Below are 14,055 nucleotides of genomic sequence, written 5' to 3' on the forward strand. Positions count from 1 at the left end.
GGGACAGCATAAAACGTAGCAATATTCGTATTATAGGAGTGCCAGAGGAGGTCGAAAGTAAGCAGGGGTTAGAGAAACTGTTCGAAGAAATAATGACAGAAAACTTCCCTAACCTGGTCAAGGAAAAAGGCACACAGGTTCTGGAGGCACAGAGAGTCCCAAGCAAGAAGAATCCAAAGAGGCCCACATCCAGGCACATCATAATTAAAATGCCAAGAATCCAAGACAAAGAGAGAATCTTAACGGAAACTAGAGAAAAGCAATCTGTTACCTACAAAGGAGCTCCCCCCATAAGGCTGTCAGCTAACTTCTCATCAGAAACTCTATAGGCCAGAAGGGAATGGCATAAAGTATTCAAGCTAATGCAAAAGAAGGATCTGAAACCAAGACTACTCTATCCAGCAAGATTATCAATCAAGCTGGATGGTGAAATAAAGAGCTTCTGAGGCAAAAAAAAAAAGGTAAAAGGCTTTATCACCACAAAACCAGCATTACAGGAAATGTTAAAAGGACTGCTATAATTAGAAGTAGAAATAAAGAGAATGAGAAACATAGGCATAAAGAAATAAAATGGCAGTAGATGAGTATCTTTCAATAATAACCTTAAATGTAATGGATTAAATACCCCAATAAAAAGATATAGGGTGGCTGAATGGATAAGAAAACATGTCCCAAACATGTGCTGTCTACAGGAGACACACCTCAGAACAGAAGACTCACACAGGATGAGAGTGAAGGGATGGAAAAAAATTTTCCATGCAAATGAAAATGAAAAAATCTGGGATAGCAGTACTCACACTGCACAAAATAGACTCCAAAATGAAGACTATAACAAAAGATAAGAAAGGTCATTACATAATACTAAAAGGATCAATTCAACAAAAGTATATTACCCACATAAACATATATGCAGCTAATATAGGAGCACCTAAATTCATAAAAAGAACTTCTAGAGGACCTTAAGGGAGAAATCAACAGCAATACAGTCATACTAGAGGAATTTAACACCCCGTTGACTTCACTGGATAGGTCTTCCAGACAAAAAATCAACAAAGAAAGAGTGACCCTAAATGACACACTAACTCAGATGGATTTAATTGACATTTACAGAACATTCCACCCAAAGGTGTAGAATATACATTCTTCTCAAGTGCACATGGGACAGTCTCAAAGATAAACCACATGTTAGGACACAAAACAAGTCTCTACAAGTTCAAGAAGATTGAAATCATATCAAGCATCTTCTTGGACCACAGTGGCATGAATGAAATTAGAAATCAACTACAATAAAAACACTCATAAGTATACAAACACATGGAGGCTAAAAAGCATGTTTTTAAACAATGAGTGGGTTACCAAAGAGATCAAGAAAGAAATCAAAAACTTCCTGGAAACAAATGAAAATGAACACACAACCCTAAATCTATGGGACACAATGAAAGCCGTCCTTAGAGGGAAGTTCATAACACTACAAGCCTACCTCAAAAAACAAGAAAAACTTCTATTAAACTCTCTAACCCTACAACTTAAAAACTTAGAAAGAGAACAAGGAAAGCCCAGAGTAAGTAGAGGGAAGGAAATAATAAAGACCAGAGCAGAAATAAATGGCATAGGGACTAAAAACACAGTACAAAAGGTCCATGAAACCAAGTGCTGGTTCTTTGAAAAGATAAACAAGATTGATGAACCTTTAGCCAGATTCATCAAGAAACAAAGAGAGAGGACCCAAATAAGCAAAAGCAGAAACAAAAGAGGTGAAATAACAACTGACCCAACAGAAATACAAAGGATTATAAGGAAATACTATGAACAACTATATGCCACCAAGCTGGACAACCTGGATGAAATGGATAAGTTCCTAGAAAATACAACCTTTCAAAATTCAGTCGGAAGAGCCAGAAAGCCTGAATAGGCCAATAACTGCTGATGAATTTGAAGCAGTAATGAAAGTGCTCCCAGCACACAAAAGCCCTGGCCCGGGTGGCTTCACAGGGAAGTTGGACCAAACATTCAAAGAAGAATTAACACCTATTCTCCTCAAACTATTCCGAAAAATCCAAGAGGAAGGAACACTTCCAAACTCTTTTTACAAGGCCAGCATTAGCCTAATTCCAAAACCAGATAAAGATACTACAAAGAAAGAGAATTACAGGCCAATATCTTGATGAACATAGATGCTAAAATTCTCAACAAAATATTAGCAAACCGGATCCAGCAATACATTAAAAAGATCATACACCAAGACCAAGTAGGATTCATTCCAGGGATGCAAGGCCTGTACAATATTCGAAAATCAAAAAATGTGATACATCACATAAACAAACTGAAAGATAAAAATCATATGATCATACCAATAGATGCAGGAAAAGCATTCAATAAAATCCAGCACCCATTTTTGATAAAAACTCTCAGCAAAGTGGGAATAGAGAGATCATACCTCAACATAGTAAAGGCTAATATGACACACCTACAGCCAACATCATACTCAATGGGCAAAAACTAAAACCATTTCCCCTAAGAACAGGAACAAGACAGGGGTGTCCACTTTCACCACTCTTATTCAACATAGTACTGGAAGTCCTAACCACAGCAATCAGACAAGAAGAAAACATAAAAGGCATCCAAATTGGAAAGGAGGAAACAAAACTGTCATTATTTGCAGATGACATGATATTATACATAGAGAACCCTAAAGATTCCACTAAAAAACTACTAGATTTAATAAATGAATTCAGCAAGGTAGCAGAATACAAAATTAACACGCAGACATCAATGGCATTTTTATACACCAATAATGAACTCTCAGAAAGAGAAACTAGAAAAACAATCCCATTTACCATTGCAACTAAAAGAATAAGATATCTAGGAATAAACTTAACCAAAGATGTAAATACCTGTACTCAGAAAACTACAGGACACTGAAAAAAGAAATAGAGGAAGTTATAAACAAATGGAAAAATATACCATGTTCATGGACTGGAAGAATTAACATCATTAAAAATTCCATACTACCCAAAGCAATCTATAAATTCAATGCAATCCCTATTAAAATACCAACAGCATATTTCAGGGATCTAGAGAAAACACTTCGAAAATTTATATGAAACCATAAAAACACCCCAAATAGCTTCAGCCATCTTGAGAAAGAAGAACAAAGTTGGAAGGATCACAATACCAGATGTCAAGTTATACTACAAAGGCATTGTAATCAAAACAGCCTGGTACTTGCACAAGAACAGACATATTGATCAGTGGGACAGAACAGAGAAGCCAGAAATTGACCCAAGGAATTATGCTCAATTAATATTTGACAAAGGAGGCAAGAGCATACAATGGAGTAAAGACAGTTTTTCAATAAATGGTGTTGGAAAAATTGGACAGATACATGCAAAAAAATGAAACTAGACCACCAACTTACACCGTACACAAAGGTAAATTCAAAATGAATAAAAGATTTAAAAGTAAGACATGAAACCATAAAAATCCTAGAGGAAAACATAGGCAGTAAAATCTCAGACATCTCCCATAGCAATATGTTTGCTGATACATCTCCTAGGGCAAGAGAAACTAAGGAGAAAATAAACAAATGGGACTGCATCAAACTAAAAAGCTTCTGCACAGCAAAAGGAACCATCAACAAAATGAAAAGGGAGCCCACTGAAGGGAAGAACATATTTGCCAATGACACATCTAATAAAAGGTTAATATCCAAAATATATAAGGAACTGATACAACTTAGAAAAAGGAAGACAAACAACCCAATTAAAAAAATGGACAAAGGACCTAAATCAATACTTCTCCAAAGACGACACACAGATGGCTAAGAGACATATGAAAAAATGTTCAATGTCACTAATCATCAGAGAGATGAAAATAAAACCATAGTGAGGTATCACTTCACACCTGTCACAATGGCTCCATCAACAAATCAACAAACAAGTGCTGGCGAGGGTGTGGGGAAAGGGGAGCCCTGGTGCACTGCTGGTGGGAATGCAGACTGGTGCAGCCACTGTGGAAAACAGTATGGAGTTTCCTCAAAAAATTAAAAATGAAACTGCCATTTGACCCAATGATCCCACTTCTAGGAATATATCCTAAGGAACCCCGAACACCAACCACAAAGAACTTATGCACCCCTATGTTCAAAGCAGCGCAATTGCTAAGATCTGGAAGCAGCACAAGTGCCCATCAGTAGCTGAGTGGATAAAAAGCTGTGGGACAGTCACACCATGGAATACTACACAGCTGTAAATAGGAAGGACCTATTAGCCTTTGGCACAGCATGGAGGGGCCTGGAGAGTATAATGCTAAGTGAAGTAAGCCAGGCAAAGAACAATAAGTATCACATGATCTTACTCATATGTGGAATCTAATAAACAAAATAAACTGATGAACAAAGTGGATCCAGAGACATAAAAGCATGGAACAGAGTGAGGATCTCAGAGGGAAGGTGGGGAGGGTGGTGTGTGGGGGGAGAGATTAATCAGGGAACTTGTATGTTTATGGGCATAGCCCATGGACAGGGACATTGGTGTTGGGAGGGTCTGGGGGTGGGATGTATGTGGGGTGGAGGGGATCGGTGGGGTTAAAAAGGGGACATCTGTAATGGTCTCAAAAATGAAGATAAAGAAACATAAATAAATAAATAAATAATAAATACATAAATCACAGCAAGATAGGAGGGCTAAGTGAGTGGATGGAGCAGCGGTCTGGACTGGACGCTCCAGTGGGAACTCACTCCTAGAGGGTCCATAGGGGAGAGGGGACACAGAGGTCATGGGGCCTGTCTGGTTTTCATCCAGGGGCAGGGAAAGACTATCCCCATGTAATAAATGTCATAGGGATTACAGGGGATGAAAATAAAGCTGATTTTGTTTCTACCTTTCCAGTGGCACTCATGCCCCAGTTATGATGAGGAAAAGCCACGCTGCGAGCCTGGGAACTGATACCTGCAAAGTACACTCTCCCCTAAGGTAAGCCACAGCTGTCCCTGAAACCCCAGCAGCCCTCCCTCGTAAACTGAATCCAGGCCACAGGTGCATTTGCGCCGCTTCGCATTTGTCCAGGGGGTGTTGTGCTGAGGGATGTGCCTGACAGAGCAGGGGGAGGGGTTTCACAGCCTGAGCGCGGGCACCAGGCGCAGCGCAGGGGCGCTGCCAGCCTCCCTCCAGGGTTAAAGGGCGCCTCTCCGTGGAGCACTCTAGTCCTGCAGAAGGGCCTCTCCAGCCCTGGCACCTCCCACCCTGCTCCCCAGATGCCCCTATTCCTCTGAGAGTGAAGTCCTTCAGCTGAGAACCATGGCCTTTGTGACTGCGGCTACTGGCCAGAGCAGGGCACAGCCCCCAGAGAAGCTGGAGGATTAGGGACAGGCTATTAGGAAGCGATGCCCGTTTCAGAAATGGCCACTCTGCCCGGCTGGGCGTGGCTCAGCGGTTGAGCGTCAACCTGGGATCCAGGCGATCGGGGCTTGATTCTCGGTCACGGCACATGCCCGGGTTGAGGGCTGCAGCCGATCAATGACTCTCTCATCATTGGTGTTTCTATCTCTCTCTCTCCCTCTTCTTTCCTCTCTGAAATCAATAAAGATATATTAAAAAAAGAAAAAAAAGAAATGGCCACTCTAAGCAGCTCTCATGGACGCACCTTGGGATTTTTAACAAGAGAAGTAAAGAGTGTTGGTCCAGATCAGCCGAGAAACCTGGATTCTGCCACCCTTGGCCCAGGGGCCCCAACAGAAGGCTCAACCCTGCAACCTCAATTTTCCAAGATTTAAAACTGGGGGTACAACAGCACCCCCTCCAAAGGGTGTGAGGGCTGAGGTGCTCAGGGAGGCTGCTGAGCCTGGCATTTCTCAGCTGCTGCCAGATGAAGCCCGAGGCGCTGGCAGCGGCTTCCCTGGCCAAGCTGCTGGCTGCAGGGCATGGGCGAGTGGATGCCTCTCTCCAGGCGCCAGCCTGGGACTGGGCTCTGGGCATGTCTTCTCTACTGTCGCCTCCACCCCGGGCTTCACACTTTCCCAGAAGCACTCCTGGAGCTACGGGCCCCTGATGGAGATGAAGTTGAAGATGTGCATTTGTCCCTGCTCCCAGCAGAGGGGACTCTGCTCCAGCCTCCCCACCACCCAACTGGGGCTCCCTCAGGATGACCACACCCGCAAGAACCTAGATCTACCCCTGCCCACTGCTTCCCCTCCACCCATTAGATGAGGTGACCCCGCATTCATAGGGGTGACTCCTTGTCAGAAAAGAGGGACAAGTCCCGAACCATATTCCACCTGCTCTGCTCACCACCAGCTTCTTTTCCCAATGATGTCAGCTAGTGTCCTTCGTCGTGACCGTGGGTGCAGTCGGAAGCTCCTAGAAGGTCCTTTGTGCTGGAATGCACAGCCCTGTGCGATCCGAGCCCTGCCTGTGACTCCCTTCTGCAAAGTGATGGGTGGCACTTCCATGATGAGACTACACCAGACTCTGCTTTCAAGGAGAGTGCTTTTCCTTGGTTCACTCTGCAGGAGCCAGCTGCCAGCATGCTGTGAGATGCCCCGGGAAGGGCCCCCCAGCAGAGGACTCACCCCAGCAGATGGCCAGTGAAGGACAGAGACCTTTAACCCCCACCCAGAGACCAGAGTCCTCCCACGGCCACAGCAGTGTGCTTGGAAGATCTCCCCTCCTCCTCCAGTCTAGAGAGAACCCCAGACCCACCCTCGGCTGCAGCCTCCAGACCCTGAGCCAGAGCAGCGAGCGAAAGTGCACCTGGATTCCTGACCCCCAGCAACGGAGGTGACAAAGGTCTGTTGTTTAAAGCCATTGGGATTTGTTATGCAGCAACAACACCTTCGTGTTTGGTCTTAAATCATCCCCAAAACCTTCTCAAGTTAATCCTTTATTCCCACTGAAATACTCTCATTAACACAAATAAACAGCTCTTGAGAAATTGATGAGCGATTCCAATGCCCAGACCCGGGTCAGCGCGCTGGCCACCGCCCCTCGCTGCGGAGCCGCTGCTGTTGGCTGCATCCCGGCCCGTGCGGCTCCCGCTCTGTGTTTTTCATTTTTTTCTCATGGGGCCAGGCTTTGGAAAAACATTGAGTGGCTCCCGGGACAATGTTGCCAGCTGTCAGTAAATTGGAATTAGATGTGTGGTTCTGGTGCCAGTGCATTTACGTGAGCATGCCCCCAGGACGCTGTGCAGTTTCGAAGGGGATCGACCCATTGCCTTCCTCCGAAGCCTTGGGGGACCGTTTTGCCAGCAGGACAATGACTGAAAGTGTCCTCTGTCTGCCAGGAGCAGGGCAGAGGGACACCATTGTCTCCAGGGGCCAAGCACATGGGGACAGTCGTGGCTTTCCTTTCATTGCCTCCCCAGACTTAGGCACTCCAATTTACCCTTTCCACGAGTTTTTTTTATCCTGTCCTTGCTGTCATTTCTGTCACTTCCTCCTTGTCACAACACAAATGGAAATGCATCTGTCACTAGGATCCTTTTGTGTCTTCTGCCACCTACAGGTCCCCACCTTACAGGCGGAATGATTACTTTTCTGTTTTCAGTCACCAAAAGGACAGGAGGAGAATGTTTAGTCACCTTGTAAACCAATGTCCAAGGATTATTTTCAGACACTTTATTTTTTAATTTTTTAACTGGGGTAAAATATACATGGCATAAAATTTACTACTTAACCATATTTAATTGCACAGTTCACTGGCATTAATTGCATTTACATTTGTGCAGCCATCACCACCCTCCATCTCCAGAACTCTTTCAACTTCCTAAACGGAAGCTCTGTCTCCATTAAGCACCCACTTAACACCTCCACCCCCCCTACACACCCTCTGTTTTCCCTATGAACCTGACTACTCCGGGGACATCGCACAGTAGTTGGCTCTGGAGACTGGCTTATCCCAGTCGACACGCTGTCGTCTGGGTGCATCACGCTGTGGCAGGTGGCAGATTCCCTGCCCCCGAGGCGGAGCGGGACCCCATGCCATTCCATGCACATGGCGCGCCTTGAATGAGCATTTGTTTAGGCACCATCAGTGGGAATCTGGGTTACGTCCACGTTTCGGCTACTGTGGATAGTGCTGCTATGAATATGAGTTATTTTCACAGACGTCTTGACCAGAATAAAATGTCTCCACTCCACCATGTTCTCCAAGGACACAGAGTCTCGCTCCAGCCCTCGAGCCGACCAAGGAATAACCCCAAGACAAAGGCCACCGGGGGACGGACTCGCTGTGGTTCTCCTCTCCCTCCTTTCCTCTCTCCTTTCTTCTGCCTGTCGCACACCTCGGGTCCAACACTGAGCAGGTCACCAGGGCACAGACATAAGCACAACAGGGCTCAGGCCTGCATCCAGGCAGGGCGTGGGCCCCCACACACCGTGGGGCTCGGGCTGAGACCACGGAAGGGACACGCTGTCTGGGGCGCAAGACACCGGCCAGTGACCCGAAGATCTGCGGAGCTTGGCCTGGGACCTGACAGGGAGTGAGGCAGAGGCTCCCCGCTGGATTCGGAGCCAGCAGAGCAAGGCGGGAAGCGGGGCCGAGCTGCTCTTCCCGGGAGAGAGGCGCGATGGAGGCGCTGCGGAGGAAGGCCGGGGGCCCTGCAGACACACCCGGCCCCCCGGGGCCCTGCAGACACACCCGGCGGGCGTGGCGGGCACTGGAAACCTTCCCGCCTGATGGGCTTCAGCCGGAGCAGACGCTGAGGCCTTGAGACGATGGAGGAGCAGCTGAGAAGCCGCAGCCCCATCAGGTTTTAAAAGCCAGCAAACATGACCACTAAGTGCAGCGTGGTGCCCTGGGCTGGACCACGGAACAGACAGCGGGTGTTAATAGATAACCTGATGAAATGCAAATAAAACCCCCAGTTTAGTTACTAGTCATGTGCCCAGGTCAGGACAATGTGAGATACTGATGACGCGGAGCCTGTGAAGGGCCTGGGGATTCTAACGTCTCCACAAGTTTTCTTCAAATCTACAATTTTTTCCAAAATAAAGTTTATTTTAAAAGAAATAGAAGCCACAGAAGTCCACAATCCTATCCTTTAATCAAATAAATATTTTTTATTTTTCCCGTGTTTTGTTCTAATTACCATGGATATCCATTTTTATATAACAGGAAAAAAGATACTAGACTTATAATTGGCAATTTTACTTAAATTGTACATGCTTATGGTTCTTAATTTTGTTCCAGGTTTTTTATTTCTTGTCCACCCCACCAGTGTCGTCGACACCATCATAAACCAGCGCTGAGAGCTGGCGCCAGTCGCCCCCGCCTCCCGCACGCCGGGTCCTCACACACAAGCGTGTTCACGCGGATACACCGATGCTGATGTCTGCCCTTGGTGCCTCCTGCAAAACAGGGCTCCTGACACACGTCCATGCAACTTCTTTTCTTACTCCACAGCATGGGCTTCCCCACAGCTCTGTAGGGCAGGTCTAACTCACTGTGTTTGATATTTGCGTACTACTCCACGTAGCCAATTTATTTAAGCATCTCCCTAAAGGCGGCTGTGCTTTTGTGCTGCAGCCTGTCATTGCACAGATGCCTGTGTGTGAGCGTTTCCCGAGCAGAAACGAGACCACTGTGCAGGAGAGAGAGCGTGCCAACACACGATACAGAACATACAGAGACACAATGCAGATCATACAGAGACACAATGCAGAACATACAGAGACACAATGCAGATCATACAGAGACACAATGCAGATCATAAAGAGACACAATGCAGAACATACAGAGACACAATGCAGATCATAAAGAGACACAATGCAGAACATACAGAGACATAATGCAGATCATACAGAGACACAATGCAGATCATACAGAGACACAACGCAGAACACACAGAGACACAATGCAGATCATACAGAGACACAATGCAGATCATACAGAGACACAATGCAGATCATACAGAGACACAATGCAGAACACACAGAGACACAATGCAGATCATACAGAGACACAATGCAGAACACACAGAGACACAATGCAGATCATACAGAGACACAATGCAGAACACACAGAGACACAATGCAGATCATACAGAGACACAATGCAGATCATACAGAGACATAATGCAGATCATACAAACGTATAATACAGAACATACAGATACACAGTACAGAACATACAGAGACACAATGCAGATCATACAGATACATAATGCAGATCATACAAACGTATAATACAGAACATACAGAGACACAATACAGAACATACAGATACACAATACAGATCATACAAACGTATAATACAGGACATACAGAAACACAATGCAGATCATACAAACGTATAATACAGAACATACAAATTCACAATACAGAACATACAGATAAATAATACAGAACATACAAATTCACAATACAGAACATACAGAGACATAATACAGAACATACAAATACACAATACAGAACATACAGAGACATAATGCAGAACATACAGATACATAATGCAGAACATAAAACGTATAATACAGAACATACAGATACACAATACAGAACATACAGAAACATAATGCAGATCATACAAACATATAATACAGAACATACAAATACACAATACAGAACATACAGAGACATAATACAGAACATACAAACATATAATACAAAACATACAGATACATAATACAGAACATACAAACGTATAATACAGAACACACAAATACACAAAACAGAACATATAAATATATAATACAGAACATACAAATATGCAATACGGTGTATGTGATGCTCTGCCCTTCAACAATTTCTGCCAGTGTGATGGACAAGAATGGATAAATATTCTTACTTCCGTTTGCTTGTCTGGGCCTCCACATGAGGGCCAATCTATTTTTAAAAGTTTACCGACGCATTTGCACTTACTCATCTGTGAGTTGCCTGTTAATATGCTTCCTGTAAGTTTCTTGACTTTTATTACCAGCTAGTGAAAGTGCTTCCCACATTGCGGATAGTAACCCTCTGTTTTAGCTCCAGGAGTGCTTTTCCAAGTTCATCTCACCTTTGACTGTGTTTGGGCTACCTTTTGTTGTCAAATTTTTAAAAGAAAAGAAATCCTATAGTCAAATATGTGTAACTTGGGGGGCAGTATTGATAAATTGATGTTTGCCTTAGACCGCATGTGTCAGACCTTTTCTTCTCAGGCTCCAACAGGTGTCTCAGGGAGTGGTGAGGACCACTGTGCTCAGCCACCTGCCTGGCGACCAGGACTGTCGCCCCCGTTCTGTCTCTTACTTCAGCCCCATCTCTTACTCCAGGCTGGGTTCCCCACTGCCGTGGCCCCAGGACTGACCCTCAGCGCCCGACCTCAGGAGGGGGAGGCCTGCCTGCCCCCCTCTTGCACGTCCCCTGTGTGGCTTAGCTCTCGGGGGTGGGGGCAGGATGGAGGGGTGAGAGGAAAGGGCGATGTCTGACTGCATCCTGATCTTACTGGCGACATTTTAGTCAGACATTGCGGCCGCTTTTCTTCTTTTATTGTGGTAAAATATATATAACATGAAATACATATATAACATAAATTTACTGTGTGGACCATTTTTAAGTGTATGGTTCAGTGGCATTAAGTACAATCACACTGATGTGCAGCCATCACCACCCTCCATGTGCAGAACTTTTGCATCTCCCCAAACTGGAACTCTGACCCTGTAAACGTTGGCTCCCCCTTTCCCCTCCCCTGCCCCCGCCCCCGCCATTCTCCTCTGTCTGTGGATTTAATCAGACTCTGCCTCCCACTGGGAGCGGCCTTGGGTTCTCAGAAGATGGCCTTATGTCCTTACGACACCATGGGGCTGTCTCCAGCTGTGTGTCACCCTCTCCTAGGACACCTCACCTGGGCTCACGCCCACAATTTCCCTCTGGTCTCAGGACTCACATGGCCAGTCTCTCCACTCCTCCCTCAGGAGACCTCTAGCCCCTCTTGACTCAGATTTTACCAAGCAGGGCGAGGCCCCATCTGAGGGGCGCAGCCAAGCTTTCCCGCACTCGCACTGGGAGGGCGCCCCTGGAAAGGCAAAGCACTCTGCAGCTGCTCCAAGGAGGCCCGCACCCTCCTCGGAACCAGCCTCCTTTCACACCCCAGCAACTTCATGCACCCGCTTGGCAGGTCTCACCTGGGAAGCCTGTGGCCCCTTCGCTCTCAGCCACAGCCTGGAACTGTCGGGGTCCCCGTAGCAGCCTGCCGCCCAGGGCTGCACCGTCCCTGTGGATGTGCGATGAGATTCCCAGAGCCCAGGCAGAGCTCGGGCCAGGCGCACGGCAGGGAGCTGACAGACTCCCTCTGAACAAACTCAACTAGGCTCCTCTGGGCCCTTTCCCAGCTGGGCCTCCCCCGGGGAACTCTGCACTGTCCAATTTTAGCATGAGTCCTACTGTGTCAGTTTAGCCAGAATCCCCACCCTGATATCTGAGCACCCTTAATATCTGGTCGGGTTCCTCACCCTCCACGCCCTCAGGCGACATCTGATCACCCCACCCCATTTTCAGCAAAGGTCCTGGTGGGTCAGCTTAGCCAGAACCCCCTTGGCCCTCACTTTCCTCTCAGTGATTTCCACTGAGGGGCCCCGCCCGCTCCTTCTCCATAAATCCCCCCTTTTCCTCCTTGCCATCAGGGTAGAGCCCATTCTCTCCCCGCTGTGAAACCCCTGGCAGACACCACCACCTCCCAATAAAGCTGGCGTTTCTGCTCTTGAACACGAGCCAGGAGCAAAGTCTCTTGTCGTGGGGGGGCACCGAGGCTGGGTGTCGGGGTGACAGGGCAGTGCACAGGGTGGACAGGATGGCGGCCAGGACGCTGCTGCAAGAATCCAGGAGGGAAAGAACGGGGCCTTGGGACTCGCCCGACCGCACTCCCGAGCATCGTCACCTGGTTTCCAAGTTGTGCTGTGGCTCCTTCAGAACATCCCCTGACTCAGTGATCAACCTGGAGGCCTTGGAAAATGCTAGTTATAGTTATCTGCCTGCCCCGGAGGAACCACAGGTGGGGCAGGGCCCCGTCCTGCGGCAGATGGTTTGCGGGGCGGGCAGGGTCACGGACACAGGCGAAGTCCAGCGCTCCGCGCCTGGCCTGGGCTCCCTGTGGGGTCACCGGGCTGCCCAACGGGCTGCACCCGGCCCCTTCCAAGCACCAAGCTGTTGAGAAGGGTGAGCTAAGGCAGGTGTTGTAACTGAGAGGTGACAGATGTCGCTGAGGGGAACATGTGAGCTGCACCCTGGCCCTGAGCACACCCACTGTCTGCTGGGGGTACAGCCGTGTGAGCACCTGGACCGCCCACCGGCTCTGCTGTAAGCCACGCCCACTGAGGGGGCTCAGAGCGCCCCACGCCCGACAGCCCTGGTGCCCTGGTGCCCTGGTGCCCTGTGCAAGGTGGCCCTGAAATCTCACTTGCAGCTGTCTTCAGCTCCATGTGAAAGTGATAACACTATAAATAATGTGTGCATACATGCATTGTCTGTGTAGGCGTGTTTGTGTGTAAGTATGTGGGTTTGTGTGTATGCGTGTTTGTGTCTGTACATGCATTTGAGTTTATGTTTGTGCCTGTGTGTTTATATTTGTGTTCCTGTGTAAGTGTGTGTGTTGTGTGTAAGCACGTGCGCCTGTGTCTCTCTGCATATCTGTCTGTCTGTCTGTGCATGGCTGGTGTTTATACGGCGACAGGAGGCCGCCTCCATTCTGCGCATCGCAGAAGCTGACCATGAAGTGCTCGCTCCGCCAGCCCCGCCACGGTCTCGCTCCCCTGCACCGGCCCCCACAAACCGACTTTACAAAACATCGTCACACGTCGTATGTTCCTATTGTCATACCCACACGGTCAGAGTAAATACGCAGAAGGCTCCGCTGAGGGGAACAAGCTCAGGCTTCCTGCGCATCCCCCGAGGCCTGATTCTCAGTCTCAAAATGCATACACCTTTCATTTATTTGTTCAGGCTTCCTGAGCTGTACGTGACAAATAAAATTATAAGATACTTACAATGACATCATGATGACTTGATGTGTGTGTACATTTCGAGGGGTTTCTCCCTCCAGTTAATTAACATGCCCACCACCTCACAGAATTACATGGTTT

Source organism: Miniopterus natalensis, chromosome 12 (genome assembly GCF_054644295.1).
Source record: "Miniopterus natalensis isolate mMinNat1 chromosome 12, mMinNat1.hap1, whole genome shotgun sequence".
NCBI lineage: Eukaryota > Metazoa > Chordata > Mammalia > Chiroptera > Miniopteridae > Miniopterus > Miniopterus natalensis.